The 12151-nt window shown below is 48.0% G+C and overlaps 1 long non-coding RNA gene across 1 annotated transcript in view; it reads left to right on the plus strand.

Moving 5' to 3' along the window:
- Positions 1 to 12151, plus strand: part of LOC146811026 (uncharacterized) — a 123729-nt gene that overhangs the window by 37292 nt on the left and 74286 nt on the right. Inside the window, exons 2-4 of the long non-coding RNA XR_014966668.1 lie at positions 293 to 368; positions 1211 to 1264; positions 1349 to 1416. This is a non-coding gene — a long non-coding RNA (uncharacterized LOC146811026). The remainder of the gene's footprint in view (positions 1 to 292; positions 369 to 1210; positions 1265 to 1348; positions 1417 to 12151) is intronic.

The raw sequence follows: 12151 nt of genomic DNA on the forward strand, positions 1-12151 counted from the left end.
GACAAGCTAATGTATGGATTTTAGCATTATATGCTTTAACTGATTTAGCGTGGAACCTCTTCTCTGTTAAAACCGCAATTGCCTTCCATTAATTTTCTTTCATATTGGCTCGTCATGAGTTTCGCCACAAACTAATAGGCCACACTGTTGTTGTGGGATTAGAAATGTATTGATTTGTTACCTCTAATACAAAATGTTTTTTTAGGTTAGGATCTTTACTTTTTGGAGCTTGGTCTGTAGAGTTTAACTTTCTATCTCTATCCATTAGTAATGGTTTGCCCTTCTTTCTTAGGTAGTTACTGATTCCATGGGCCCTATGGGGCTGCCTCCTCGACCTGCATCCCTCAAAAAGAAAGACCACCGTTTATGTAAGTAAGGCATTTCCATTTTCATTCCCTTATCTTCTTTTCCCAGATTCTAGGTATATTTTTAATTTTTTATATTATATTTTTATTTTTCAGTTAACAAATTTATTGGTCTCCTTTTCCCTTGCTAAGATAAATGAGTGAGCAACTCTTTATGTTCTTCTCTGCCCCTTGCCAGCAAACGATGTATAATGTTTAACTAAAGGGAAACTAACAAAGAAATAAATACAAATACCCCATCACTTTTAAATAATCAAGTCAGGGTCACAAGATTTGAGTCTTGTTACAAGGGGTTTAGGCCATGTTAGCAGGCTCATGCTGTTTCCTCTCTTTTCCCTTTTACTTCTTTGTGCCAAGGTTAAATTGTGACCCTCTTTCCTCCTAATTTACACCCTCCCCTACTTTATCACCACCTGACTGAGCCATAATCCTCCATGGTCACAGTGGGGAAAGCAAGCCTCCTTGGGAATGCCCAAAAGCCTTTGCTTAAAGTGGAGCTGCTTCTTCAATGTCAGCTGCTCCTCCAATGAGGTTGTGGGACTACAACTTGATGACTGGTTGGGCCATATCTCCCTGCTCTCAAGCATCACAGGTTGTTCTCTGCTCCTGACCTTACTCAACTGGCTTGGACAAAGTCCCCAGATCACCAGCACATCCGTCTTGTGGTCCCAATGTTAATAAAGTCTTCTGTTTCATCAGGGAATGCACTCTTTCTTCTTTCTTTATGTCCCTGTTTCTACCCTTTTACTGCTCATCCTTTTTCTGTTTTTTTTCTCCATTCTACATGTCCTTCACGTCACTTCCCAACTCCTTCATTTCTAACTTGCTTTACCTTTCTCTTTTAGGATGGCTGCCCAAGCGGAAGAGTAAAATGGAACCTCAGGAATTCCTGTATCCAGGTAAGTACCCTGACTATAATCAAATGGCTATTTTTGCATTTAGACTTTATAGGCTAACCAGAGTGTTGTATTTTTCTTTTATAGCCTTGTGAATTGGGTGGGAAGCATCTGCTATCGGGAAACAGATGAGTGTTGGACTGAACTCCATGGAGGTAAGGGAGAAGTTTCTCCAGGGAGAATGGGGTGAAGCGCAAGCCAGCACTGGGCCTGGTGATTTGCCTGGATGACCTAAGCATGTTGAACCAAATGTAGATAAAGTCTAACAGCGCTTACTGTGTGTTTCTTGCATGGCCTAAATTGTTTTGGGTTTGTCAGAACTCCGGTACAATTGCACTAAAAGGTGTTGTCTGGGTAGGAGATGACAAGATAATAGACATGTTGGGTCGGTAGAAACAAGAGGAGTCCAGAATGGGGAAGGAGGGAAGACAGGCAGGAGCACCAGGACTGGAAGCACAGACCCTTGAATGATGAATATGTGGGAGAAAGAGTCACTGATCTTGCTGCCTGGTAACTTCACTGGCCCCTCTGGGCACCCAACTGATGGGCAGCTGAATGGAAGGGGATGTTTGGGTGTGACTGTACAATACCTTTCTTTCCCTTCCTATACAAGATCTGTTAGACACGCTTTTCATCAGCGGGCAATGATGCAGGGTATCAGCTGAGTATGCTGTAAGCCCCTACCCCGTGTCAGGACGATGCCTACGTGGCCGGCAACGGCCGGTGGAGTGGATCGAGGAGGCGAGCTTGAAGGACTGCAGCATCTTCCCCACCAGGGTGCCAGACGGTGTCAAAAAGTTTTTGCTTAAACCTAGGGAAATTCAACCACATCTTCCAAATCGGCGTTCAGCCCTCACAGCGGGAAAAAAAGAAAAATCAAGTGTGCTGATTTGGAGCTGACGAAGCGGTCGGCTTTAAGTGTTCATTGAGATTCGGGCTGCCCCATTTGCTCGGTGGTTGGGTTGTACGGGCAAGGAAACTAACTCGGGACCGGCATTTTGGACGTCTTTGTGGCTTATTGACCTGCAGCGGAAAAAAAAATACATTCCTCAACTGATATGGCTTATAATGATTCAAGTGAATGCTGAGTGATTCCTGAACTGTCTGAGCAGCCTCCCAGAACCACAGCAGACCACACCACACCAGTTACATAAGGGCTGTGTCTCCTTGCCATCATAGACCACCCGGTTTCTCTCCAGGGGGTAAGTGCGGAACTACCTGGCAGAGGGTCACTGGGGGGGGGGGAGGTGGAGGGGGGGGGCGGGGGTTCTATGCGCAATAATATCTAACCTTTTGGCTTATGAACTTCTGCAACCTCTTCTAGCGCAGCAAGCGGTACGCAATTTCAGCAGTGACTCTGATTAATGATTAATCCTCAAGCTGTGTGAGTAGAAGTGAGGAAGAATTGAGAGAGTGAAAGTAAAGATTGGAGGAACCTTCAATATGTGAAATGTTTCTAAAGGCACGGCTGCAACCCATCTCGATTCCCCGGTCCTGGCTAAGACGGTCAAAAAGCGAGTAGGACAAGCAGTAGCCCAGACGAATCGCGCCGCATCCTCGCGAAAAGATTTGATAATGTCCACAGAAAATCCGGAGCACAGGTTGGCCGCCTCAGGGCTCTCTCAGAGAGACTGTCAAGGGGGCGCCTCAGCTGACTTAGATATGAGTTTTAGTCCTGTGCTTAGTGACCCCGTAAAGGGGGGGGGAGCAGCTATACAACACCTGTTGAAGAATAAGGGGAGCCTAATTCAATGTGTGATGCTGGGGGGGCTAAATCCAAGGAATTTAAAAAATACCCCTTTTTATTTAAGGCCAAATCCGGCTTAAAACCTGGCATAGATGTGTTGGAGAACGTTCTGTCAGTAGCTGTGCAGTCCCCTGGCTCAACGGAGGGCATGTCTCCCAGGGGCGACAGTAATGCTTTCTGACAACCCTTATCACTATCTTTGCTGTTTCTCCCACAGAGGCCATTGGGGATAGCCGTGTCTGAAATCACAGGGCAGGCAGTAATCGGAAACGCTAAAGCACTAGCAGCACAAACCAAATCCGGGTCTGAAGCAATTAACGAGGACCCCTCTCAGGTCGATGGATTTTTTTCTCTGCAATGGGATGCCAAGAGCTTTCTCAATCATCTAATTTTGGAGGAGATTAAGGAACTCAGAGCCTCTAAAACTGTGGAGATTGCTGCTATACATGCCCGTATTACAAAAATCGAAGATACTATGGCCCGGACACCGGCGCGACTTAATGAGGCATAAGCAAGAATATCGCAGCTTGAGGATCAGGTTGTTACCATGAAAGATAAGGTTGCTGCTTTCCAAAGCCAAAAATCCGCAATGGAATATAAATTGGAGGAATTGGAGAATTATTGTAGACGTTCTAATCTTTGTATCCTCGGTATTCTGGAGGGTCTAGATGGCCAGCAGACACTTCAATGGGTCGACTCTTTTATTTAAAAAAACGTCCTGCCAGAATACAATGAGGATTTGACTCTCACGAGGGTCCGCCTCGTGCCGACACATCTCCCTCCCAACACCAAATTCCCTCGGACGATCCTGGTCAAATTTGGAGATTACCGGGTGAAAACGCAAATTCGATCCAAGGCGGTTAAGCAGCGACAGTTTACCTCACTGGAAGTCTCATTATGTCGTATCTTCCCAGATATGTCTGCTTCTGCAGCCAAAAGACGGAAAGAATTTTTCAAAATGCTGCATTTGTTCAAGGAACAGGGGGCACAGGCAATGACTGCACAGCAAAGTAAACTAAAAGAGCATGTAAAAGGAAGATTTCATGTATTTTGTAATATTCCCATAGCCCAGGAGCTGCTGCAGCAAATTTCTAACAAGCCCTAATTTTTAAGCTCGGGCTCTCAAATGAATTCTATGTTCATTTGTATTTCTTTGTGTTTTTTTTCTCTTCTTCTCCCTCTTTTCTAACTCTCCACAGGTATCATTTAGGTATTTTTCTTTTCATCTCCTGGAGTGGGGTGAGATGGGGTGGGTAGGCAGATAGCTTCTGGCACAAGGTCAAGGGGCCAGTTTTGGAGTATGGGGTGAGCCTGTCAGGTGTAAGCGGGGATGGTGGACTGCTCACCGTGGCTTCTGGGGTTGTGTGGGTGGGACACGGGTATGGTAGAGTGGAGGTGGTGCGTGGAAATGGGAAGTAGGAGGGGAAAAATACATTAATTTCGAAAATCCAAAGCCAAATTTAAATTGTGCTTTCTGAACTTCACTGGTGACGTGTACCTTCTGAGTGTCAGCCCTTCATCAAATGACAGACCTTTGGGGTTGGCCAGGTATACTGGAGTACTTATTTGTCCTAAAGTTTCACTTTATATTGGAGACATTCTATGGCTAAATAGTATAGTGTGCTAATGGATAAAAGGGAAATCCTAAAGGTGGTGTCCTTCAATGTTAATGGCCTTAACTACAAAAAGAAAATGCGGGCTATTGAATCCTGGATTAAGACGGAAAACCCATCTGTAATTTTAATTCAAGAAACTCATATACCGGTGGGGAATTTAGCGGACTTCCCCATGTTTAGATCTTGGGCAGCACATCGGGGTACTGTGATTTTTCTCTGTGAAAGCTTTCAAGCATAGATCGTGAACTCCGTAAGTGACAAGAATGGAAGATGTGCTGGGCAACTTGCAAGCTGGGGGTAGATATCTTACCATTTGTTAGTATTTACGCCCCAGTTGAAGATAATGCTGAGCCATACGAAGAATTATTTCAATCACTAATACAAACTTTGAGTGAAATAATCATAGGAGGGGACTTCAATTTTTTACCAAACCCAAAAAATGGATTCCTCAGTTATAGCTAAAAGGCAATTAAACCTAAAACCTTTAAAATCATTCAAAATTATGGTAACAGGAGTTAATTGATCCCTGGAGGGAAGTATTTCCCACTAAAATCACATATACTGGTTTTTCTGGTAGATTCCGCACTTCTTCACATATAGATTTTTTCCTTATATCCACAACCCTGAATTTTTTTAATCAGAGAACCTTGCCTAATGGATTTTCGGATCATGCATTGATTATTTTAGAGGTTGAGTTAGGTAAAAGTTTAGTACACCCCAAGAAATGGACTCTTAATAGACAGTATTTACTGGAATAAAATGGGTGCCATTCTGTAAAACAGAGATAAAGGAATTTCTTGTAATAAACCATGGGACGGCTAGCCCTCATATTGTCTCGGATTCCCTTAAGGCATATATTCGTGGGTTGGTTATAGCTAAGGATGCAGAAAGCAATTGCTAGAACAGAATGTCCATCGGTGCTATGATACCTTTTTCAAATGTCCTTCGGCTCCCAATCAACGAAAGCTCTATCCGGCTAAAAGGGCGCGAAGCGAGGTATATTACTTAAAGTGTGAAACCTCGAATCGTAACTATATGCAAAAGGTATATGAAGAAAGTAATTTTACAGGGAGGTTTCTTGCATGGCAGGCTCGGGAGCAGGCGGCAAGTAATCGGATAAGCACTTTGAAATGCCCTGTTACCGATATCAGAAGTGAGGATCCGCCTTACATAGGGGATATAATGCTGGAACATTATAGGTGCATCTATGGTCAAAAACAATCAACCAATAATACGTCCCTGGAGATGTTCCTTCGGGAACAGAACATCCCGGTACTCTCTGAGAACGAAAACGTTAATATGATGCACCCCTTTTCTAAAGAAGAACTGGGGGAAGTCATAAGGAACCTCCCAAATGGTAAAGCATGCAGACCGGATGGTCTACCAGCGGAATTTTTTTAAGTAGTCTCTGGGGGTTTTATTAGAATATTTTTTATTAGTTGCCAGGGGAGTCCCGATACCAGCATCATTTCGAAAAGGCAATGTAGTCAGCTTTTTCAAAAAGGGGAAGGACGTTGAAGATCCCAACTCTTATCCCCCAATCACACTTTTGAACTCTGACTACAAAATGATTACAAAACTTTTAGCCAATAGATTTAATGTCATAGCATCAAATCTAATCCAATCTGATCAAAATGGTTCTATTGCAGGGAGGCAGCTTGGGACAAATATGCACTATTTAGCTAAAGCATTAGATTACTTTTTGACCAAGAAAATACCGGCACTGGTTCTTCTCTTGGATGCAGAGAAGGCGTTCATCCTCGTGGTCTGGGAGACTCTATTTTGTATCTTGCCTAGGTTCGTTATCCCCCCAGATAACGGGGTTGATTCAAAGAATGTATAACAATGTAGAAGCCAGCATTATTGTTAATACCTCCGAGGTAGGGCGAGTTAGCGTTAAACGAGGGACCAGACAAGGCTGTCCGCTCTCTCCTGTTTTATTTGCCTTTTTTATCGAGCCTCTGGCTATTACTATTTGAGATAACGCAGATATTCGCCCCCTCTACTAACTATGGGGAAACTAAAATTATACGCCGACTATATCATCCTCATTCTCGACTGTGATAAGGGGGTTCCAGCCAAGGTCTTTGAGATCTTTGCACAGTTTAAATCTCTTGGTGGGTGTTGGACTTGGCCCTTCTGGCAGGTTCACCCCCGAGACTTTTTGCTTTTTATTGGTGACTTGGTGTAGTGCTTTTTGGTTTCTGCGCACTTTACCGCTGTGTCCCAGGGTAAAGTGCGTGCGTGTTGTGAGGTTGGCCTGCCCTCCCATAGGAATGCATGGGGGAATGTATGTGTCCTGGTAGTTCCTGATGCGTGGGGTGTGCAGGCCCGAGTTTGGTATGTGCGGACTCGTGTGATTGAATGCTGCGCAATGATGTGTGCGGCGGGCATGTACCTAGTGTGGAAGTGCCACTTCTAGAAGTGGGCACTTCAGTGTGCAGTATGAAATGTGTGGCTTGTCTGGCGATTGGCTGGTGGAGGTCATGTGACGGACTAGGGAAATCCCCAGAGTCAGGAGGAGTCACCCAGTGGTGAATGGGGAGTTTAGCATACTGATGGCTGGGGAGGAGTACACCTGGGTCCTGAATAGGACAGGGCTTTCCCCACACAATGCTGGCTCCGGCCCCTGTGGTGCGTCTAATGACCCTAGCCCTGCCAGTGAATAGGGAGAGGGGCTGAGCAAAACAAAGTGCTCAGGAACCTGTTGTAACTGGTTCGCCCCTTCCCTGCACCTTCAGACAAAGACTTTTACTGTATAAAAAGGGGCTGTGTCCCCTTACAATTTGTTCTCTTGCAGGATCCACTTGAGGGGGGGCCTGCTGCTGCTGGGCGCCAGGAGAGACCGCCACTGGGGACTGCCTCCCTGTTGGAGGGCCCTGTGAGCTGGCTCTGGGCCCAGTCTTTGCCCCCCTGCTCTTGGAAGACTTTTTGGCTGGACTTGCTATCCCTAAGCGCCTGGGAGCGCTTGTATTTGCTTTATAGCGCCAGGAGCGCTTTGTTTATGACAACGGGTGCCCACCCCGTGTGCTGCTGGTGACGGGAGCCTACCCCGTATTTAGGTGCTTGTCGGCGGGTGCCCACCCCGCTTATTGGATATTGCTGCGGCGGGTGCCCACCCCGCCGAAGATTGCATTTACCGAGGGAGCCCACCCCTCTTATCGCCGAGACGATCACCACCGCAGCCCGGAGTCCCGGCCGCGTCATCCCCCTGCCGCGCTGTGATTGGTTCAGCGGGAGGGGGTGTGACCCACGTGTTCCCGACCCCGAGAGAAGTCGCGCTGAGGAAGGGAGCAGGCGGGAGCCCACCCCGCGCTCCGGCGACCAGGAAGTACGGCCAAGAGGAGCGGAGTCCCCCGAGGACAGCCCGGTGAGTGGGGAAGGGCTTGGGGACTCCGCACGAGTATCGTGGGTGCCGGTCCCAGACCGGCTAATCTTGTAAGCAGCCCCCGTCTCCAGCGCGGGCCCGTTGTTACGGAGAGCCTCGCGCCGAGGCTCCAACGACGGGGGCTGGATGTAGTAGAGCCTGTGAGGCTCCAACGGGGCACCTTGTTTTAAGAGTCCAAGGGGACTCCAACGTTGGGGGCGAGATTTTGTTAGAGTCCAGAGGGACTCCGGGGCCACGACTTGGTCAAAGAGCCTGCGAGGCTCACGAGTCCCCCGCGTGGGTCTCCAACGACAGGGGGCACATTGGTCTTGAGCCACGAAGGCTCTTGGGGACATATTGTTAGCAGAGCCCACGAAGGCTCCACGAGAGAGGCGGATTCGTTTTAAAGGGCACAGTGGTGCCCACGCTCATTCCTACAGCCGCCCAGCACTTAGTGGGCAGCTGCAATGTTTATGTTGGGATATTTGCGCTTTTTGGCTTGCGCAGCAGGCGCAGCCTGACTGGGACAGAGCGTCCTAGCCCCGACAAGGCCAGTTGGCCTAGGGACTGCCACAGGTGGTGGCACATGTGAGTTTCTCGCTAAGGTTCCTAACCTGCACCTCTGAATGTATTTTATGCGTCATGTGCCTTGTTTTACACCGCTGAATGTTTTATGCATCATGTGTTTTCTTTCCTAGCACCTCTGAATGTTTTATGCATCATGTGTTTACCTGCCCGGCACCTCTGAATGAGTTTATGCGTCATGTGCCATGTCCTACACCTCTGAATGTTTTATGCATCATGTGTAATGTGCGATTACCCCTACAGGTATTGTGATACTTAGGTGGTTGTTTGCTTTCTCCTAGTACAGGTGGTGCTAGTGAGGTTCTAGTTCCCTGCGTGACATTCTCCTAAGGTGGTTAGGGTTGCGTAGGTGGTACTTACCTGATACCAGTAAGTACTGGTTGTGTGCTATATATGTTTTTGTACTACAATTTTAGTCCTATGTTCTAAGTGTTATTTCTAAAAAGTGCTAATTCCTGACAGTGGTCCATGTGGCCCTGTCCCCTGTACATATAATCCCTTGTAAATTCTGCCCGTGCCTGTTGGCACATTGTAAAGTGTGTGTTTTTATCTAATGTGTTTGGTACAATACAAAGGTTATTTTTATAGAATACCTTGTGTGGAGTTTCCTTCGTGGTGGGCCTTGGGGGTTGTTGCTGGGTGCGCGCGCAAACGCTTTACACCTTGCCTCAGAGATAAGCCTGACTGCTCGTGCCAAGCTACCAAGGGGGTGAGCAGGGGTTATCTTTGGCGTGTAACTTCCTTGCCCTGACTAGAGTGGTGGTTTCTGCCTGGCTTTGGCGCAAGCCTTAGCCAATCAGAAATCGCCAGTTCTAACAGTGGGTATAAAATTAATAAAAAGAAAACAGAAATAATTCAGTGCGGATACAAGACAGATGTCTTGCAGACTGATATCATTTCATGCGTAAATTCTCAACCCAAAAAAATACCTGGGAATTAGTTTTTCGCCACAAATCACTTACTTGTATGATTTAAATTTCTCTCCGCTGCTTTTAAAAGTACAGGATTTATTGCTCTGCTGGAACTCTCTCCCGCCATCTATTATGGAGAGGGTTTCGCTGATTAAGATGTCTGTTCTCCTGCTGTTTAATTTCTTATTCCGTGGGTTTTAACAGCACCCTTTTTTGGTAAGCTGGAGTCCATGTTTACGTCTTTCCTGTGGGGAAAAAAAGCCACCCGAATTGCACTTAGCACTTTATACGAGGATCCGGAGAAGAGTGGGTGTCAGGCGCTGATCCAATGCGCCTACCGAAAGTACAGCCGGACTACATCTCCCAGAATTCCCGGCTGTAAGAAGGCGTGGTCACAGCTGATAAGTACGGGCGACGAGAACCAATCGAAGCGCGTAGAACTGGCAAATTGGTGTCAGGTTGTGAGACCACACGGACGAAGCGAGGAGTCGCTGGAGCTCGCAGTGGAGAGATTGAAGTGAACGCGTTCCACTTCGCATTCCGGATCCGCCGTGGGGTATGCGGCCGATGGGATTCCGTTTCCATACCCAATGAATTCACTCGCGGGACGCTGACGTAAGCGTCACCGCGTTTCCAGTGCTCAGGAGGTTCGAAGTGAGCACCTTCATCGCGGGGCGCTGAACTAAGTGTCGCCGCGTTTCCCTGCGCATAGGACTGTCGGGAGAGTAGGAGCGGACGCTTTCTACTCGGACTTCGTGGCAGGGACAATCTCGGCGGGGGCTGCCGCCCGTACAGCTTTCAGGTAGCATCGAGCGAAAGGGAGGGGGCTGCCCTGTGCATAACTATTGACTTTGGTAAATACGATGCAACGAGTGTAGAGTGCTGGGGTGTGCGTGACATTTAACCTTACTCCCCGCTCTCACTCGGCGAGGATATCGGCCATAAACCAAACTCTACATGCTATCAATGTTAGAGTAGAATTGTAAGAGGTCCAAGCCTTTGAGCGGTAGACAGGAAGAGACGCTCATCAATGCCCATGAATACTGGGGGGTAAACAGAAAGACGAAAGCAGAGAGTGAAAGGTCTTACCCTGTTGTTGTTGGAAGGGGAGTGTCCCCTTGTTGGAGCCACGTTACCTATTGTGGCAGAGTTGCTGGTGCTTTAGCATGACTGAGGTGACACATTGGTGAGGCACATATAGTGAGACCTAACTGACAGTAGGCTGTCTTGTGTTACTCTTTTCTATGTTATGTAATTTCCTTATGCTACAGGTATCCCCATCCTCGCTGTTCCCTTCCTAATTCCCTTTCCCTCGCCTGATTGCCCTGGTACTCTGTGTTTCTATATTCAGAGCCGGGGACGTCTGGAGGTGGAACCCTTGGCTTCACTCGACTCTACAGGAACCACAGTGGACCGTGACAGAATTACGCGCCCAAGAATTATTTCCGTGGGGTGCGAGTGACACACAAGCATGGCCTCTTTGGACGATGTGTTACAAGCCCTCCTGTTGGTACAACAGGAGTTGGCCGCCTCCAAGAGAGAAACAGCGGCCCTGAAAGAGAGGGTGGAACGACAGGGTCGCAACCCGTTCGACGCCACACAGTTGTCGTCACCCATACAGGTGAACGTGTCCCCACCCATACCCCTTGCGAGCCCGGAGAGGTTCGCGGGTGACCCCCACAAAATTCAAACATTCCTAACACAAATCGCTTTGCACTTTTCGTGCAAACCTGCTTCCTTTCCATCAAATCATTCACGGGTGGCTTTCGCGATTTCGTATATGACGGGGGAGGCTGCCAATTGGGCAGTACCCTTGGTCAAATACGACGATCCCCTGCTGTCGGATTGGAACGCCTTTAGGGGCGAGTTTGAGAGGGTGTTTGATCGAAGAGCCACCACCTTCTCTGCGGACAGAGAATTGTTGGAACTCAGACAGGATAAGCATGACTTAGTGACGTACCTGACACAGTTCAACCGTCTCATCGCTGAGACAGCGTGGCCCGAGGAAAAACGAATGTCACTGTATTACCAGGGTTTGCGTGACGATATGAAGGATGTACTGGCCCAAATCGATCCGCAGCCCTCCACGTACACGGACCTAATGAACCTGAGGTTAGATCATAGATTGTCTGAGCGGAAGGGAGAGAGGGTTTATGCCCACGTCGATAAAACAGAGCGAGGACCCAGAACCGCAGGGGCTTCCCCTGAATCACAGGCGGAACCCATGGAGGTGGGTGCGATCCAGGCCCCATTGTCTCGAGCTGAGAGAGAGAGCCGCCGACTCGCTGGTCTATGCATGTATTGCGGTAAAAAGGGCCATTATGTTCGGGATTGTCCCGTCAAACCCAAGAAAAGTGGGTATGCTGGTACGAAGAAAGTGGCGGTAGCCGCATGGCATGCGTCACTCTCCGACACACTGACCCCGGAAGAGGAGGTCAAGACATCCGAGCCTCGTGTTTTACAGTTGCCTTCTTTAGCGGTCGTAGAGTCGGTTGCCTCCGAATCGCACGTGGTGTTGACCATGCGATTGACGATGGGAACACGAGAGCACGAGGTAGGAGTGATGGTGGATTCCGGGGCCACCGGGAATTTTGTTGATAGTGGGTTAGTGCAACGGCTAGGGTTAAGACGCATCCCTAGAACAAGTCCCGAGATGGTGTGGGT

This window comes from Triturus cristatus, chromosome 7, assembly GCF_964204655.1.
Source record: "Triturus cristatus chromosome 7, aTriCri1.1, whole genome shotgun sequence".
NCBI lineage: Eukaryota > Metazoa > Chordata > Amphibia > Caudata > Salamandridae > Triturus > Triturus cristatus.